This window comes from Salmo trutta, chromosome 5 (assembly GCF_901001165.1).
Source record: "Salmo trutta chromosome 5, fSalTru1.1, whole genome shotgun sequence".
In the NCBI taxonomy this organism is placed as follows: Eukaryota; Metazoa; Chordata; class Actinopteri; order Salmoniformes; family Salmonidae; genus Salmo; species Salmo trutta.
In genome coordinates this window covers 58732981-58751967 of record NC_042961.1, presented here as the reverse complement: position 1 = coordinate 58751967, position 18987 = coordinate 58732981, and the positions used below count along the sequence as shown (strand labels likewise).

At 44.4% G+C, this 18987-nt stretch overlaps 1 pseudogene; it reads left to right on the top strand.

Annotated features, from left to right (window-relative positions):
• The window catches only part of LOC115194999 (wiskott-Aldrich syndrome protein family member 3-like), an 18022-nt pseudogene extending 1006 nt beyond the window's left edge, over positions 1-17016 (top strand).
• Positions 17017-18987: the final 1971 nt, after the last annotated feature.

The following is an 18987-nucleotide window of genomic DNA, read 5'->3' as shown; positions in this document are numbered from 1 at the left end:
CTGTACTATAGAACAGGTCCTGAACTGTACTGTATAGAACAGTGTCCTGAACTGTACTGTATAGAACAGTGTCCTGAACTGTACTGTATAGAACAGTGTCCTGAACTGTACTGTAAAGAACAGTGTCCTGAACTGTACTGTATAGAACAGTGTCCTGAACTGTACTGTATGGAACAGTGTCCTGAACTGTACTGTATAGAACAGTGTTCTGAACTGTACTGTATAGAACAGTGTCCTGAACTGTACTGTATAGAACAGTGTCCTGAACTGTACTGTATAGAACAGTGTCCTGAACTGTACTGTAAAGAACAGTGTCCTGAACTGTACTGTATAGAACAGTGTCCTGAACTGTACTGTATAGAACAGTGTCCTGAACTGTACTGTATAGAACAGTGTCCTGAACTGTACTGTATAGAACAGTGTCCTGAACTGTACTGTATAGAACAGTGTCCTGAACTGCTTCCAGAGAACTTCACTGCTGAAGTTATTTTCTTTTACGTCTCCACCTGCTTCTGCTTCTTGTATCTTTGTTTCTCTCACACCTTCCCTTTGCTTTGCAACACTGTGTTGTTGAAGTCAACCTCACCCCCTTGCCTAGTAGAACCAGTCCAAACACTACCTCTCCTACTGTCTAACCAGTCCAAACACTACCTCTCCTACTGTCTAACCAGTCCAAACACTACCTCTCTTCCTGTCTAACCAGTCCAAACACTACCTCTCCTACTGTCTAACCAGTCCAAACACTACCTCTCCTAATGTCTAACCAGTCCAAACACTACCTCTCCTAATGTCTAACCAGTCCAAACACTACCTCTTCTCCTGTCTAACCAGTCCAAACACTACCTCTCCTACTGTCTAACCAGTCCAAACACTACCTCTCCTCCTGTCTAACCAGTCCAAACACTACCTCTCCTAATGTCTAACCAGTCCAAACACTACCTCTCCTCCTGTCTAACCAGTCCAAACACTACCTCTCCTACTGTCTAACCTGTCCAAACTCTACCTCTCCTAATGTCTAACCAGTCCAAACACTACCTCTCCTCCTGTCTAACCAGTCCAAACACTACCTCTCCTCCTGTCTAACCAGTCCAAACACTACCTCTCCTAATGTCTAACCAGTCCAAACACTACCTCTCCTCCTGTCTAACCAGTCCAAACACTACCTCTTCTACTGTCTAACCAGTCCAAACACTACCTCTCCTCCTGTCTAACCAGTCCAAACACTACCTCTCCTCCTGTCTAACCAGTCCAAACACTACCTCTCCTCCTGTCTAACCAATCCAAACACTACCTCTCCTACTGTCTAACCAGTCCAAACACTACCTCTCCTCCTGTCTAACCAGTCCAAACACTACCTCTCCTCCTGTCTAACCAGTCCACACACTACCTCTCCTAATGTCTAACCAGTCCAAACACTACCTCTCCTCCTGTCTAACCAGTCCAAACACTACCTCTCCTACTGTCTAACCAGTCCAAACACTACCTCTCCTCCTGTCTAACCAGTCCAAACACTACCTCTCCTACTGTCTAACCAGTCCAAACACTACCTCTCCTCCTGTCTAACCAGTCCAAACACTACCTCTCCTCCTGTCTAACCAGTCCACACACTACCTCTCCTAATGTCTAACCAGTCCAAAACACTACCTCTCCTCCTGTCTAACCAGTCCAAACACTACCTCTCCTACTGTCTAACCAGTCCAAACACTACCTCTCCTCCTGTCTAACCAGTCCACACACTACCTCTCCTCCTGTCTAACCAGTCCAAACACTACAGTACATCTCCTCCTTCTCCCTCATTCTCCACTACTATCACCCACTACCGACCACTACTATCACCCACTACCAACCTCTACTATCACCCACTACTATCACCCACTACTATCACCCACTACCAACCGCTACTATCACCCACTACCGACCACTACTATCACCCACTACCGACCACTACTATCACCCACTACTATCACCCACTACCAACCACTACTATCACCCACTGCCAACCACTACTATCACCCACTACTATCACCCACTACTATCACCCACTACCAACCGCTACTATCACCCACTACCGACCACTACTATCACCCACTACCGACCACTACTATCACCCACTACTATCACCCACTACCAACCACTACTATCACCCACTGCCAACCACTACTATCATCCACTACTATCACCCACTACTATCACCCACTACCAACCACTACTATCACCCACTACTATCACCCACTACTATCACCCACTACCAACCGCTACTATCACCCACTACCGACCACTACTATCACCCACTACTATCACCCACTACTATCACCACTACTATCACCCACTACTATCACCCACTGCCAACCACTACTATCATCCACTACTATCACCCACTACCAACCACTACTATCACCCACTACTATCACCCACTACTATCACCCACTGCCAACCACTACTATCATCCACTACTATCACCCACTACCAACCACTACTATCACCCACTACCGACCTCTACTATCACCCACTACCGACCACTACTATCACCCACTACTATCACCCACTACCAACAACTACTATCACCCACTACCGACCACTACTATCACCCACTACCGACCACTACTATCACCCACTACCAACCACTACTATCACCCACTACTATCACCCACTACCGACCACTACTATCACCCACTACCGACCTCTACTATCACCCACTACCAACCACTACTATCACCCACTACCAACCACTACTATCACCCACTACCAACCACTACTATCACCCACTACCAACCACTACTATCACCCACTACCGACCACTACTATCACCCATTACCAACCACTACTATCACCCACTACTATCACCCACTACCAACCACTACTATCACCCACTACCAACCACTACTATCACCCACTACCGACCACTACTATCACTCACTACCGACCACTACTATCACTCACTACCAACCACTACTATCACCCACTACTATCACCCACTACCAACCACTACTATCACCCACTACCGACCACTACTATCACCCACTACCGACCACTACTATCACCCACTACCAACCACTACTATCACCCACTACCGACCACTACTATTACCCACTACCAACCACTACTATCACCCACTACCAACCACTACTATCACCCACTACCGACCACTACTATCACCCACTACCAACCACTACTATCACCCACTACTTTCACCCACTACCAACCACTACTATCACCCACTACCGACCACTACTATCACTCACTACCAACCACTACTATCACCCACTACTTTCACCCACTACCAACCACTACTATCACCCACTACCGACCACTACTATCACCCACTACCGACCACTACTATCACCCACTACCGACCACTACTATCACCCACTACCAACCACTACTATCACCCACTACTATCACCCACTACTATCACCCACTACCGACGACTACTATCACCCACTACTATTACCCACTACTCACCTGCCTTTTATTCCTACATGTCAAACTCTAGAGGGTCAGAAACTCCAGACTCTTGATCTTCTTCCTCACCAGCTGCTGCCTCTTCCACACTCCTCTTCCTTCTCTCTCTGGACACCTTGTCTATATCTCTACCTCTCTAACCCAGTAGACGTCTCTCTCTCTGGACACCTTGTCTATATCTCTATCTCTCTAACCCAGTAGACGTCTCTCTCTCTGGACACCTTGTCTATATCTCTACCTCTCTAACCCAGTAGACGTCTCTCTCTCTGGACACCTTGTCTATATCTCTACCTCTCTAACCCAGTAGACGTCTCTCTCTCTGGACACATTGTCTATATCTCTACCTCTCTAACCCAGTAGACGTCTCTCTCTCTGGACACATTGTCTATATCTCTATCTCTCTAACCCAGTAGACGTCTCTCTCTCTGGACACATTGTCTATATCTCTACCTCTCTAACCCAGTAGACGTCTCTCTCTCTGGACACCTTGTCTATATCTCTACCTCTCTAACCCAGTAGACGTCTCTCTCTCTGGACACCTTGTCTATATCTCTACCTCTCTAACCCAGTAGACGTCTCTCTCTCTGGACACATTGTCTATATCTCTACCTCTCTAACCCAGTAGACGTCTCTCTCTCTGGACACCTTGTCTATATCTCTACCTCTCTAACCCAGTAGACGTCTCTCTCTCTGGACACCTTGTCTATATCTCTACCTCTCTAACCCAGTAGACGTCTCTCTCTCTGGACACCTTGTCTATATCTCTATCTCTCTAACCCAGTAGACGTCTCTCTCTCTGGACACATTGTCTATATCTCTACCTCTCTAACCCAGTAGACGTCTCTCTCTCTCCATCCAGACCAGCTGTCCAGCCCACTGTGACCAGGGTAGACCCCACAGCAGACAGGCTCCACCACGCAGCCCCCTGCCCAGCTCAGTAAGACCCCCACCACCACCACGATGCCCCCCACTGTCCCCCTGTCCGTGTCTGCGACGTTCCCCGTTTCTATGTCCCCTGTCCTCACTTAACATGTCCATCTGTCTGTGTTGGGTGATTGGTCCTGTGGTGTTCATGTCCCCTCTCTATATAGTATGGTACTGTAACTGACCCCCTCTCCCAACCCCTCTCTTCTCTCCACCAGGACCCTGGACCCTCCGTCTGCATCCCTGTCTCTGTGTCCCCTTAAAGCAGACTGCTTGCCAGTTCCCCATCCCATTGTTTTATGTTGTGTTTATTATGTTTTAGGCTGATTCCTAAAAGCTTCCATTAGTGGGACTGAGTGTTGTGAAGGTAGGATGTGTAGTCGATAATGGTGGAGGGGCTTTCTTTCCATGTGTCTCAAAGAGGAGAAAGTATCTAGAAATAATAATTCTCCTTATCTTGGTTTCTCTCCATCCCTCCACCTATCCATCCCTCTCCACTATCCCTCCATCAGGAGCAGCAGAAACAGGTGGAGGACCCGGGCAGAGAGGTGAAGAAGGTGAGGAAGGCCAGGAATCGCAGACAGGAGTGGAATATGATGGCCTATGATAAGGAGTTCCGCCCAGATACACGACTCACCCCCTCACCCTACCACGGAATGTCCTCCGAGGGATCATTATCACCTGATAACAGGTAGGTTCATTTAATTAATTAATCAGTCAATAAATCAATCAGTCAATCAATCTGAATGTTTTAAATGGCTCATTTGGCCAGACTATGGTATTATAACTGACCCTGTATATAATATGGTATTGTAACTGACCCTGTATATAGTATGGTATTGAACTGACCCTGTATATAATATGGTATTAACTGACCCTGTATATAGTATGGTATTGTAACTGACCCTGTATATAGTATGGTATTGAACTGACCCTGTATATAATATGGTATTGTAACTGACCCTGTATATAGTATGGTATTGTAACTGACCCTGTATATAGTATGGTATTATAACTGACCCTGTATATAATATGGTATTGTAACTGACCCTGTATATAATATGTTATTATAACTGACCCTGTATATAGTATGGTATTATAACTGACCCTGTATATAGTATGGTATTATAACTGACCCTGTATTTAGTATGGTATTATAACTGACCCTGTATATAGTATGGTATTGTAACTGACCCTGTATATAGTATGGTATTATAACTGACCCTGTATATAGTATGGTATTATAACTGACCCTGTATATAGTATGGTATTGTAACTGACCCTGTATATAGTATGGTATTATAACTGACCCTGTATTTAGTATGGTATTATAACTGACCCTGTATATAGTATGGTATTGTAACTGACCCTGTATATAGTATGGTATTGTAACTGACCCTGTATATAGTATGGTATTATAACTGACCCTGTATATAGTATGGTATTAACTGACCCTGTATATAGTATGGTATTGTAACTGACCCTGTATATAGTATGGTATTATAACTGACCCTGTATATAGTATGGTATTATAACTGACCCTGTATATAGTATGGTATTAACTGATCCTGTATATAGTATGGTATTGTAACTGACCCTGTATATAGTATGGTATTAACTGACCCTGTATATGGTATGGTATTATAACTGACCCTGTAAATAGTATGGTATTATAACTGACCCTGTATATAGTATGGTATTAAACTGACCCTGTATATAGTATGGTATTGTAACTGACCCTGTATATAGTATGGTATTGAACTGACCCTGTATATAGTATGGTATTATAACTGACCCTGTATATAGTATGGTATTATAACTGACCCTGTATATAGTATGGTATTATAACTGACCCTGTATATAATATGGTATTATAACTGACCCTGTATATAATATGGTATTATAACTGACCCTGTATATAGTATGGTATTGAACTGACCCTGTATATAATATGGTATTATAACTGACCCTGTATATAATATGGTATTATAACTGACCCTGTATATAGTATGGTATTATAACTGACCCTGTATATAGTATGGTATTGTAACTGACCCTGTATATAGTATGGTATTATAACTGACCCTGTATATACTATGGTATTGAACTGACCCTGTATATAATATGGTATTATAACTGACCCTGTATATAATATGGTATTATAACTGACCCTGTATATAGTATGGTATTATAACTGACCCTGTATATAGTATGGTATTATAACTGACCCTGTATATAATATGGTATTAACTGACCCTGTATATAATATGGTATTAACTGACCCTGTATATAGTATGGTATTGTAACTGACCCTGTATATAGTATAGTATTATAACTGACCCTGTATATAGTATGGTATTATAACTGACCCTGTATATAATATGGTATTAACTGACCCTGTATATAGTATGGTATTGTAACTGACCCTGTATATAGTATGGTATTGTAACTGACCCTGTATATAATATGGTATTATAACTGACCCTGTATATAGTATGGTATTGTAACTGACCCTGTATATAATATGGTATTATAACTGACCCTGTATATAGTATGGTATTGAACTGACCCTGTATATAATATGGTATTATAACTGACCCTGTATATAATATGGTATTATAACTGACCCTGTATATAGTATGGTATTATAACTGACCCTGTATATAGTATGGTATTGTAACTGACCCTGTATATAGTATGGTATTATAACTGACCCTGTATATACTATGGTATTGAACTGACCCTGTATATAATATGGTATTATAACTGACCCTGTATATAATATGGTATTATAACTGACCCTGTATATAGTATGGTATTATAACTGACCCTGTATATAGTATGGTATTATAACTGACCCTGTATATAATATGGTATTAACTGACCCTGTATATAATATGGTATTAACTGACCCTGTATATAGTATGGTATTGTAACTGACCCTGTATATAGTATAGTATTATAACTGACCCTGTATATAGTATGGTATTATAACTGACCCTGTATATAATATGGTATTAACTGACCCTGTATATAGTATGGTATTGTAACTGACCCTGTATATAGTATGGTATTGTAACTGACCCTGTATATAATATGGTATTATAACTGACCCTGTATATAGTATGGTATTGTAACTGACCCTGTATATACTATGGTATTATAACTGACCCTGTATATAGTATGGTATTATAACTGACCCTGTATATAGTATGGTATTATAACTGACCCTGTATATAGTATGGTATTGTAACTGACCCTGTATATAGTATGGTATTGTAACTGACCCTGTATATAATATGGTATTATAACTGACCCTGTATATAGTATGGTATTGTAACTGACCCTGTATATAGTATGGTATTATAACTGACCCTGTATATAATATGGTATTAACTGACCCTGTATATAATATGGTATTAACTGACCCTGTATATAGTATGGTATTGTAACTGACCCTGTATATAGTATGGTATTATAACTGACCCTGTATATAGTATGGTATTGTAACTGACCCTGTATATAGTATGGTATTAACTGACCCTGTATATAGTATGGTATTATAACTGACCCTGTATATAATATGGTATTAACTGACCCTGTATATAGTATGGTATTATAACTGACCCTGTATATAGTATGGTATTATAACTGACCCTGTATATAGTATGGTATTATAACTGACCCTGTATATAGTATGGTATTGTAACTGACCCTGTATATAGTATGGTATTATAACTGATTGTAACTGACCCTGTATATAATATGGTATTGTAACTGACCCTGTATATAGTATGGTATTATAACTGACCCTGTATATAGTATGGTATTGTAACTGACCCTGTATATACTATGGTATTATAACTGACCCTGTATATAGTATGGTATTATAACTGACCCTGTATTTAGTATGGTATTATAACTGACCCTGTATATAGTATGGTATTGTAACTGACCCTGTATATAGTATGGTATTATAACTGACCCTGTATATAGTATGGTATTATAACTGACCCTGTATATAATATGGTATTAACTGACCCTGTATATAGTATGGTATTGTAACTGATCCTGTATATAGTATGGTATTATAACTGACCCTGTATATAGTATGGTATTATAACTGACCCTGTATATAGTATGGTATTATAACTGACCCTGTATATAGTATGGTATTATAACTGACCCTGTATATAGTATGGTATTGAACTGACCCTGTATATAGTATGGTATTATAACTGACCCTGTATATAGTATGGTATTATAACTGACCCTGTATATAGTATGGTATTAACTGACCCTGTATATAGTATGGTATTATAACTGACCCTGTATATGGTATGGTATTATAACTGACCCTGTATATAGTATGGTATTATAACTGACCCTGTATATAGTATGGTATTGTAACTGACCCTGTATATAGTATGGTATTATAACTGACCCTGTATATAGTATGGTATTAACTGATCCTGTATATAGTATGGTATTATAACTGACCCTGTATATAGTATGGTATTATAACTGACCCTGTATATAGTATGGTATTATAACTGACCCTGTATATAGTATGGTATTATAACTGACCCTGTATATAGTATGGTATTATAACTGACCCTGTATATAGTATGGTATTGTAACTGACCCTGTATATAGTATGGTATTAACTGACCCTGTATATAGTGTGACACTGGCTAGCTTTCTACTGACCTCTGCTGATTGGACAGACACTGGCTAGCCTTCTACTGACCTCTGCTGATTGGACAGACACTGGCTAGCATTCTACTGCCCTCTGCTGATTGGACAGACACTGGTTAGCCTTCTACTGACCTCTGCTGATTGGACAGACACTGGCTAGCATTCTACTGACCTCTGCTGATTGGACAGACACTGGTTAGCCTTCTACTGACCTCTGCTGATTGGACAGACACTGGCTAGCATTCTACTGCCCTCTGCTGATTGGACAGACACCGGCTAGCCTTCTACTGTCCTCTGCTGATTGGACAGACACTGACTAGCCTTCTACTGACCTCTGCTGATTGGACAGACACTGACTAGCCTTCTACTGACCTCTGCTGATTGGACAGACACTGGCTAGCCTTCTACTGACGTCTGCTGATTGGACAGACACTGGCTAGCCTTCTACTGACCTCTGCTGATTGGACAGACACTGGCTAGCCTTCTACTGACCTCTGCTGATTGGACAGACACTGGCTAGCCTTCTACTGTCCTCTGCTGATTGGATAGATACTGGTTAGCCTTCTACTGACCTCTGCTGATTGGACAGACACTGGCTAGCCTTCTACTGTCCTCTGCTGATTGGACAGACACTGGCTAGCCTTCTACTGACCTCTGCTGATTGGACAGACACTGACTAGCCTTCTACTGACCTCTGCTGATTGGACAGACACTGACTAGCCTTCTACTGACCTCTGCTGATTGGACAGACACTGACTAGCCTTCTACTGACCTCTGCTGATTGGACAGACACTGACTAGCCTTCTACTGACCTCTGCTGATTGGACAGACACTGGCTAGCCGTCCACTGACCTCTGCTGATTGGACAGACACTGGCTAGCCTTCTACTGACCTCTGCTGATTGGACAGACACTGACTAGCCTTCTACTGACCTCTGCTGATTGGACAGACACTGACTAGCCTTCTACTGACCTCTGCTGATTGGACAGACACTGGCTAGCCTTCTACTGACCTCTGCTGATTGGACAGACACTGACTAGCCTTCTACTGACCTCTGCTGATTGGACAGACACTGGCTAGCCGTCCACTGACCTCTGCTGATTGGACAGACACTGGCTAGCCTTCTACTGACCTCTGCTGATTGGACAGACACTGGTTAGCATTCTACTGCCCTCTGCTGATTGAATAGATACTGGTTAGCATTCTACTGCCCTCTGCTGCAGAGTGGAAAACACTACACGTCTTTGTAGAATTTATTTCTGATTATATCGATGAGTGTGTGTCCTTGTTAAGGATATGACAAGTTAAAGTATCTACAACCACAGAAACTAGGCCACTTTATCTCCCCCCCCCCCCCTACTCCACCCCTCCCAGGTCGATGGCATCTAGGTAACTTTATCCCCTCCTACTCCACCCCTCACAGGTCGATGGCATCAGACATGGGCGAGCATTCCTACCCTGCCAGCCCTAACCACCCCTCCCAGCCCACCTCTGCCCCCCACCCCATTGATGGTGCCCCCCACCTCACCCAAGCCCCCCAGACTCAGTCTCTGGACAGGGGAGGGTACCCCAGAGCCAACCCCCCCTCTGGGGCAGCCGCGGCAGTACGACAAATCGCATCACTGGGGCGCACCCAGCCCCCCCACCCACCCCCCCGCCCACTCCGAGGGAGGGGCGCTCAACGGTCCACGTCAGCAGTCCGTCAAGGACTACAGGGCTCATGGGTAAGTCAACGACCACGTACTGCAGGCTACTAGGTATTGTGTCAATACATTAGGACCTATTCCATATCTATATATCAGTTACATTAATTAGTAGACTGTTAGGTTTATTTTGTCAATCTGACTTTAACACTCAATTGCAGGCCTGCAAAGCTGTGTACGTACTGTGGACAGTAAAACCTCTCAGATAAATCACGCCAACACAAATGTTTTGTTCTCAAAAAGTATATATGATGCTGACCACGTTTCCATCTACAGTTTTTATGCGAAAAAAGTCAGAATAATATCGACAGGTGTGATGGAAACGTGATCAGATCATTTGTTCATTCAACACAGTGGAGTCGTTTTGTGTCTGTAAAATTAATTACACAGGAAATGGCAGTGGAATCGCCTTATATTGAAATAATAACCATCATATCGAAGCAAAATTGGAGTCACGCGATGATATGTTGTGTTGTCCTCCCACTGTCATGACGAGAGAGAGGTGTTGTCCTCCCACTGTCATGACGAGAGAGAGGTGTTGTCCTCCCACTGTCATGATGAGAGACAGGTGTTGTCCGCCCACTGTCATGATGAGAGACAGGTGTTGTCCTCCCACTGTCATGACGAGAGGGGGGTGTTGTCCGCCCACTGTCATGATGAGAGAGAGGTGTTGTCCTCCCACTGTCATGACGAGAGAGAGGTGTTGTCCGCCCACTGTCATGATGAGAGAGAGGTGTTGTCCTCCCACTGTCATGATGAGAGAGAGGTGTTGTCCTCCCACTGTCATGTTGAGAGAGAGGTGTTGTCCTCCCACTGTCATGTTGAGAGAGAGGTGTTGTCCTCCCACTGTCATGATGAGAGAGAGGTGTTGTCTGATTCACTGTCATGATGAGAGAGAGGTGTTGTCCTCCCACTGTCATGATGAGAGAGAGGTGTTGTCTGATTCACTGTCATGATGAGAGAGAGGTGTTGTCCGCCCACTGTCATGATGAGAGAGAGGTGTTGTCCGCCCACTGTCATGATGAGAGAGAGGTGTTGTCCTCCCACTGTCATGATGAGAGAGAGGTGTTGTCCTCCCACTGTCATGTTGAGAGAGAGGTGTTGTCCTCCCACTGTCATGATGAGAGAGAGGTGTTGTCCTCCCACTGTCATGATGAGAGAGAGGTGTTGTCCTCCCACTGTCATGTTGAGAGAGAGGTGTTGTCCTCCCACTGTCATGATGAGAGAGAGGTGTTGTCCTCCCACTGTCATGATGAGAGAGAGGTGTTGTCCTCCCACTGTCATGTTGAGAGAGAGGTGTTGTCCTCCCACTGTCATGATGAGAGAGAGATGTTGTCTGATTCACTGTCATGATGAGAGAGAGGTGTTGTATGATTCACTGTCATGATGAGAGAGAGGTGTTGTCCTCCCACTGTCATGATGAGAGAAAGGTGTTGTATGATTCACTGTCATGATGAGAGAGAGGTGTTGTCTGATTCACTGTCATGATGAGAGAGAGGTGTTGTCCTCCCACTGTCATGATGAGAGAGAGGTGTTGTCCTCCCACTGTCATGATGAGAGAGAGGTGTTGTCCTCCCACTGTCATGATGAGAGAGAGGTGTTGTCTTCCCACTGTCATGATGAGAGAGAGGTGTTGTCCTCCCGCTGTCATGATGAGAGAGAGGTGTTGTCCTCCCACTGTCATGATGAGAGAGAGGTGTTGTCTGCCCACTATCATGTTGAGAGAGAGGTGTTGTCCGCCCACTGTCATGTTGAGAGAGAGGTGTTGTCCGCCCACTGTCATGATGAGAGAGAGATGTTGTCCGCCCACTGTCATGTTGAGAGAGAGGTGTTGTCCTCCCACTGTCATGATGAGAGAGAGGTGTTGTCCGCCCACTGTCATGTTGAGAGAGAGGTGTTGTCTGATTCACTGTCATCTTGAGAGAGAGGTGTTGTCTGATTCACTGTCATGATGAGAGAGAGGTGTTGTCCTCCCACTGTCATGATGAGAGAGAGGTGTTGTCTGATTCACTGTCATGATGAGAGAGAGGTGTTGTCCTCCCACTGTCATGATGAGAGAGAGGTGTTGTCTGATTCACTGTCATGTTGAGAGAGAGGTGTTGTCTGATTCACTGTCATGATGAGAGAGAGGTGTTATGTGATTCACTGTCTTGATGAGAGAGAGGTGTTGTCCGCCCACTGTCATGATGAGAGAGAGGTGTTGTCCGCCCACTGTCATGATGAGAGAGAGGTGTTGTCTGATTCACTGTCATGTTGAGAGAGAGGTGTTGTCCGCCCACTGTCATGATGAGAGAGAGGTGTTGTCCTCCCACTGTCATCTTGAGAGAGAGGTGTTGTCCTCCCACTGTCATGATGAGAGAGAGGTGTTGTCTGATTCACTGTCATGATGAGAGAGAGGTGTTGTCCTCCCACTGTCATGATGAGAGAGAGGTGTTGTCTGATTCATTGTCATGATGAGAGAGAGGTGTTGTCTGATTCAGAGTCATGATGAGAGAGAGGTGTTGTCTGATTCACTGTCATGATGAGAGAGAGGTGTTGTCCTCCCACTGTCATGATGAGAGAGAGGTGTTGTCTGATTCAGTGTCATGATGAGAGAGAGGTGTTGTCTGATTCAGTGTCATGATGAGAGAGAGGTGTTGTCTGATTCACTGATGAGAGAGAGATGTTGTCTGATTCAGTTGTCTGTTCTTTCTCTCTCCTCCCTCAGCGGCCAGCCATCCACCATCCCGGAGTACTTCATCCCCCCAGCCCCTCCCCCTCCTCCCCCAATCATCCCCTCCGCCCAGACTGCCTTCGACTCTACCTCCTCCTCCCCCCTCCCTCCCCCCTCTCTCCCTCCTCCCTCCCTCCCCCCTGGGGCCGTGGCCATCATGTCCCGTTCTTACAGTCCCTCCCCTCCTCCTCCCGCCCCCCCTGCCCACTATGTCCCCTCCCCCTCTCACGCCCCTCCCTCTGCCCCCCCTCCTCCCCCACCAGGCCTGCCCCCCTCCCACATCCTGTCTCCAGCTCACGCTATTGGTGGGTCTCAAGGAGAAGCTCCGCCCACCAGGAAGGGCCAGATGCCGATGATTCCGATAAGCGATGCCCGCAGCGACCTGTTGGCTGCCATACGTAGAGGTGAGATGGAGGGAGGAAAGGATGGATGTAGGAAGGGAGAGAAGGAGGAAGGGACAGAGGAGGAAGGGAAAGAGAGAGGAAGGGAGAGAGGGAGGGAGATTGGGAGGGAGGGAGGAAGGGAGAGAGGGAGGGAGGAAGGGAGAGGAAGGGAGAGAGAGAAGGAGGAAGGGAGGGAGGGAGGGAAGGAGGAATGAAGGAAGGGAGAGAGAGAAAGGGAGGGAGGAAGGGAGAGAGAGAGGGAGAGAGAGAGGAATGAAGGAAGGAAGGAAGGAAGGAAGGAAGGAAGGAAGGAAGGAAGGAAGGAAGGAAGGAAGGAAGGAAGGAAGGAAGGAAGGAAGGAAGGAAGGAAGGAAGGAAGGAAGGAAGGAAGGAAGGAGGGGGAGGGAGGGAGGGAGGGAGGGAGGGAGGGAGGAGAAAGGGAGAGAGAGAGAGGAAGAGAGAGAGAGAGAGAGGAAGAGAGAGAGAGAGAGAGGAAGAGAGAGAGAGAGAATGGAAGGGAGAGAGAGAGAGAGGAAGAGAGAGAGAGAGAATGGAAGGGAGAGAGAGAGAGAGGAAGGGAGAGAAAGAGGGGGGATGGGAGAGAGGGAGGGAGAGAGGAAGGGAGGGAGGGAGGGAGGGAGGGAGAGAGAGAGGGGGGATGGGAGAGAGAGAGAGGGAGGGAGGGAGGGAGGGAGGGAGGGAGGGAGGGAGGGAGGGAGGGAGGGGGGATGGGAGAGAGAGAGCGAGGTAGGAGGGGAGGGAGGGAGGGAGAATGTGTGTGAGTGAGTGCGTGTGTTTGTTTCCATTTGTGTTTCCTTTCATGTTTAAGTTTGTTTTCGGTTTGTGTATGTGTGTGATGTGTGTGTGTGTGTGTGTGTGTGTGTGTGTGTGTGTGTGTGTGTGTGTGTGTGTGTGTGTGTGTGTGTGTGTGTGTGTGTGTGTCCATGAGGCTTAATACATTTTGCAAACAAAATGTGTTTCAGATTGGGGCTGCTTGTTAATTGTTTTGAAAAAGTTAATTCTGTTTGGACAAATGTGCTCAAGCAATCGAGATAATCTGTAATGTTGATGCTACCGTGATTACGGATAATCCTGAATGTATTGTGAATAGTGATGAGTGAGAAAGTTACGCTGGCATACGTTTCATACCACCTCCCCTGTTATTGGTAATGGTGAGAGGTTAGCATGATCTTTGAGCCTCTATAACTTCCTCTCTCATCCGCGTGTGTGTGTGTGTGTGTTCTCATATAGCTACTCCCACCAGCCTCCTCTGGTAGGTATGTATTTAACCCCTCTCTCCATCCCTCCATCTTCCAGGTATCCAATTGAGGAAGGTACAGGAGCAGAGAGAGCAGGAAGCGAAGAGAGAGCCCGTAGGAAACGACGTGGCCACCATTCTCTCACGTCGCATCGCCGTCGAGTACAGCGAATCAGAGTCAGACTCCGGCGGGGAGGACAACGGGGAGTGGTCCGACTGAGAGGGGTCATGGGTCAAGGGATTAGGCTTTTGAGGAAACGAGGTCTAGTTTGGTCTGGAAGGATGGGAGTGTATGGAGTGATTTTAGTGCCCCCCCCCCCAAAAAAAATTCTGACTCAATATCACTCAACAGAATTGTGTCTCAAATGCTTTCTATCTTTCTTCCTGTATTCACAGATCTGAAATGACTTGGTAGGTGGATAGGCAGTATGATGATGTTTTAGCTTCGGTCAGATCTATGGATACTGAAGGGGGAGAAGAATGAGGCCATAGAATACACCCCCCCCCCCCCCCAATCACTTAGTTAGCCACTCAATCAATCAACCAATCAATTATCAATGTTATGCTTCAGTATTACAGTACTTAGCAGTGAGCAGTACAACACTACAAGCCATGGCTATGACCTTGCTGAGGTAAACTAAATGGGGTTGGTTGAGGAGCACACGTCAGCTTGTGTCAAGGTGGGTGTCACGTTTTTATTAAGTTATTCCCTCAATTATTTATTTCACGTGGCACAAACATAACCTAGACAGGAGTACATCTGAGAAAAGTTACAGGCCACGTCCAACATGGCACCCTGTTCACTACGTAGTACACTACTTTTGACCTGGGCCCATAGAGCTCTGGCCTAAAGTAGTGCACTATATAGAGGATAGGGTGCCGTTTGGGATGCACAGTGTAACTAAAAAGATGGAAATATATACCCATAGCAACCAACTCCAATTATGGGAAGGTTCAGCTGGTTGCCCTGAACAATGCTAAATCTAGAACACAAACAGACGCGGTTCCGGTAGATTCTTACCACAGAGCGCGGGGGTGTTGGGGAGGCGGTGGTATGATGCGTCCCTGAAATGCCACATTTGTGTGAAACTGCGTAGGATCGCACACAAACACACGCACACACACAACAAAGGTGTAGGATCCCACCTTTTCTCCACTTGTAAACAACAACAAGAAAAACAACCTCATAACCAAACAAAACCCAACTGATAAAAAGACAGTGTGCAGTGCTTTTTAAATATTGCTTTACAGTTTCACCACCTCAAGTTTTAAAATGTATGTCTTAAGAGAATAATAAAAAACACTATATATATATATATATCAAATGAAACACGACATAGTTTTACATAAGCAACAACTACTCTGTATGAGGGTCAGTGAGATTTGAGTATGATGCAGTGGGTTGACTTATTTTCAAGGGCAAGTTTTCAGCGCAAGATGAATTGTGGGAAATGTAGTCATCAATCACAATATTAGACAAATTGTATTCTGTACTGAAGCCTCTGCTTGTGGTGTACTATATGAAGTAGCTTTGTACATCTGCACAGATGCCTAAGTTCCTCCATCTAACGTTATTCACAATGCTTTACTGTATCTGCTCAGTGCTTGTAGATCAGGGGTCTCAAACTACAGGCCCATGATTCAAAAGTGGCCCCTGAGCCGATTTAAGTAATATGGCTCCCAGGGCAAAATGATATTGAGACCACACTTGCAGAGGATATAGTCCTAACATCAAAAAAGGGTTTTTAAAAGTATGGGTTTTAAACTAACGAAGAAAGGCATGGAGAAAGACAGACACTGAAAATACTTTCTTTTGCGTTGTTGTTTCAATGTGCCACGGATAGCAAATAAAAAGGGACACTGCACCGTTAAATAGCACATCTAAACTAAGTATACATACAGCTCGACTTGGGGATGAAGTTGAATCCTAGACAATGATCTAAGAGCAGTTTTGTGGCTTTCCCGCTAATAGTTAAGGTTACGATTGGAGGATGGGTAATCTGATCCTAGATCTGCACCTAAGAGAAACTTCAGTGTACAGTAGAAGAACAGCTGTGAATGTGAACTTGATTATCTAAATGTTTGTACAGGGAGTTATCCACCTCATTTTCGAACGCTTTTAAAAAGATGACGCCAAACGCGGAAACTATGGATACATGTTTCTCTCCTCGTGCTTGCGCATTATCATAATTCATACGCGCGCCACTAGGAACTCCTGCATTAGCATGTTTCTGTTAGCGGAGAAATCATGACAAAATACACCGTGTGTTATTGTCCTGCTGATGTGCCTGGACCTTATAGGCTGAACTGCTCATAACAAAAACATAACGGATCCAAACGGTTGTCCAGTCAGGCATGTTAGTGTCATTTATTTCCAAATTAATATGTATTTTAAACGGCAGGCTTTTGGGCGGTTATTCAAATGACATAGGGTATTCACTGCAGTTTATGGCCCAGACTAGAGTTTGGTACGCACTTGAAAACAATAATAACATACTTCATTACATTGTGTTGTTGTAGCCTAGGTAGGGTACATTTCTTGTCCCTAAAAAACAATGTACCCACGGACTTGGAGGGACCGCACTCAGCGCAGCATCGGGAGCGCTAACTATGATTTCACTATCTGAAAAACCATTTTTCTTTCACTGTGTAAATTGACTGGATAAATTCACTGCAGTATTATGCCTAACATTGAGCTCATGAATTATGGTCTGATATGCATAAGCTTCTAACTTAGACTCTAGGTCACAGTACATCTCCAGCCTGTCTGTCTGTCTTCATTGCTCTGATGAGCAATTACGCACTTATCCTCTCCGCTGCCACGGCTATTCCTTTTAAATATTGTGGAGTCCAAGGAAAAGCCAGTCTACAAAAGCTTATTTGACAGGTATTTCGATTTATTTTCTTTAGCCTACTAATATCCTATTGTAGGAGAGATGCACGCTTGCGCCTGCTTGCTGGATGGGAAATAGGCTACAGCGTTAAGAACGGGCAGGGAGTTGGAAAGGGGGAGCCCGTATTGCCCTATCCTGTTAACCCCCGGACTACATCCTGACTAAATAGGCCTACACCGTATGAGTGACCTAATAATGTACCTTTCTGGACCTTCTAAACTGTCAAGAATAGATCCAGACTGATCCAACTGGCTGCATACTCAGGCCTAGGCTGGTACCCTACTGTATGCAGTTATTTCGGTATGAAACAAAACAGGATGTGTGAGCGGTTATTCAAATTAGCCTACATCACTGCAGTTTACAGCATATAGACAATAATTGTGTCCTCACTTGATAACAATAATATCAGGTCTAATAATTGTATGGCCTAATATCTAGCTAATATTTACCTTCTTACTTACAACAGCTATAGCACATGTAGTTTGATCCTTTTTTATACTAGGTCTAATAGTCTGTTCGATGGGAAAGAAGCAGAATTGCTCTGGCTAATTGCTGAATGTAAAACAGGCCTACAGCATAGAAAACGCATGTTGGGGAAGGTTGAGGAAATCGTGTGATCACTTTTGGCCGGTTATGATAATATTGTTGCGCTGATGCATTGCAAATAGTTTCAGAGGACATACAGAGATGAGAACTGTAAAAAAAGAAGACCTCAAAAATTGACAACAATTAGAAAAATGGAAATCACTTGCAACCCACTTGAGCAAGGAGGCAAATACATGCTGTAAAATATGTGCAGGCTAAACAGTGTTTGTTGTTGAATTGCTACATTTAAATTTGAGGTACTTTATTGCTTTTCATTAGGCCTTGATTCACATATTATAATTTGCAGTTGTCACTATGACAATGAACACACCCTGAAAGCACCGAATGGTCAGAACCAGATTCTGTG